Below are 1,920 nucleotides of genomic sequence, written 5' to 3' on the forward strand. Positions count from 1 at the left end.
GCCACATAGGTTTGTAGTCGATATATGTAACCGTTTGAGAGAGAAAAACTTCCAATGCGACGATCTGGCATTCCGTCAATACGATTGCACATGACGAAAACGGTGTGATTCCTCAGACTTTTACTATTTATGGACTCTTTTCACATTCTCTCTTGTAACGTGGCTGCCAGCCGTTGTTACATGCAAAATTTTATGGTCCTCGATCATGTCCAAGACACCAAAGCCGGCTAATAAATCAATAATTGATGAATAAAACTTGATTTGTACTGCTTCTTACTGTTTGATAACATCAACTTAGAAGCTTTTTGTGTGTTCTACTGTTATTCTTTTAGCGTCTCCGCATACCGCAGCACGCCACTTAAGTTTGCAGGCGATAAATGTAACCGTTTGAGACAGAAAAACTTCCAATGTGACGATCTGGCATTCCGTCAATACGATAGCAAATTACGAAAACGGTGCCATTTCTCAGACTTTTACTATTTATGGACACTTTCTCTCGTGCAACGTGGCTGCCAGCGGTTGTTATATGCTAAATTTTATGGTCCTCGGTCATGTCCAAGACACAATACCCGGCTAATAAGTCAATAATCGTTAACTAAAACTTAAATTGTACTGCTTCTTACTGGCCGATTGCATCATCTTAGAAGCTTCTTCTGTGTTCTACTATGGTGTTATTAGTGTCTCCACACACCACAGCACGTCACATAGGTTTTCAGGCGATATATGCAAGCGTTTGAGAGAGAAAAGCGGCCAATGTGACTATCTGGCATTACGTCGATACGATAGCAAATGACGAAAACGGTGCGATTTCTCAGGTTTTTACCACATATGAACACTTTTCACATTCTCCCGTGCAACGCGGCTGCTAGACCTCCCTTCATGCAAAATCTTAAGGTCCTGGCTCATGTCCAATGCACCAAAGCCGGCTAAAAGTAAACAATCGATAATTAAAACTTGAATTTCACTGCTTCTTATTGGCTATTACACCAACTTAGAAGCTTCTTCTGTGTTCTACTGTTGTGCTTTTAGTGTCTCCGCGACATAAGTTTGCAGACGATAGAAGTTACCGTTTGAGAGAGAAAAGCGGCCAATGGGACGATGTGACATTACGTCGATACGATAGCAAATGACGAGAACAGTGCTATTTCTCAGGTTTTTACTACTTATGGACACGGCTAATAAGTCAATAATCGATAACTAAAACTTGATTGTACTGCTTCTTACTGACCGATAACATCAACTTAGAAATTTCTTGCGAGTTCTACTGTGGTGCTTTTAGTGTCTCCGCATACTGCAGCACGCCACATAGGTTTGCAGACGATATATGTAACCGTTTGAGAGAGAAAAGCTTCCAATGTGACGATTTGGCATTCCGACGATAGGATAGCAAATGACGAAAACGGTTCGATTTCTCACGTTTTTACTATTTATGGACACTTTTCACATTCTCTCGCATAACGTGGCTGCCCCCCCCCCCCCCCCCTCCATGAACCATGGACCTTGCCGTTGGTGTGGTGGCTTGTGTGCCTCAACGATACAGACAGCCGTACCGTAGGTACAACCACAACGGATTGGTATCTGTTGAGAGGCCAGACAAACGTGTGGTTCCTGAAGAGGGGCAGCAGCCTTTTCAGTAGTTGCAGGGGCAACAGTCTGGATGATTGACTGATCTGGCCTTGTAACAATAACCAAAACGGCCTTGCCGTCCTGGTACTGCGAACGGCTGAAAGCAAGGGGAAACTACGGCCGTAATCTTTCCCGAGAGCATGCAGCTTTACTGTATGATTAAATGATGATGGCGTCCTCTTGGGTAAAATATTCCGGAGGTAAAATAGCCCCCATTCGGATCTCTGGGCGGGGACTACTCAGGAGGATGTCGTTATCAGGAGAAAGAAAACTGGCGTTCTACGGGTCGGAGCG

This window comes from Schistocerca gregaria, unplaced genomic scaffold (assembly GCF_023897955.1).
Source record: "Schistocerca gregaria isolate iqSchGreg1 unplaced genomic scaffold, iqSchGreg1.2 ptg000428l, whole genome shotgun sequence".
Lineage (NCBI taxonomy): Eukaryota > Metazoa > Arthropoda > Insecta > Orthoptera > Acrididae > Schistocerca > Schistocerca gregaria.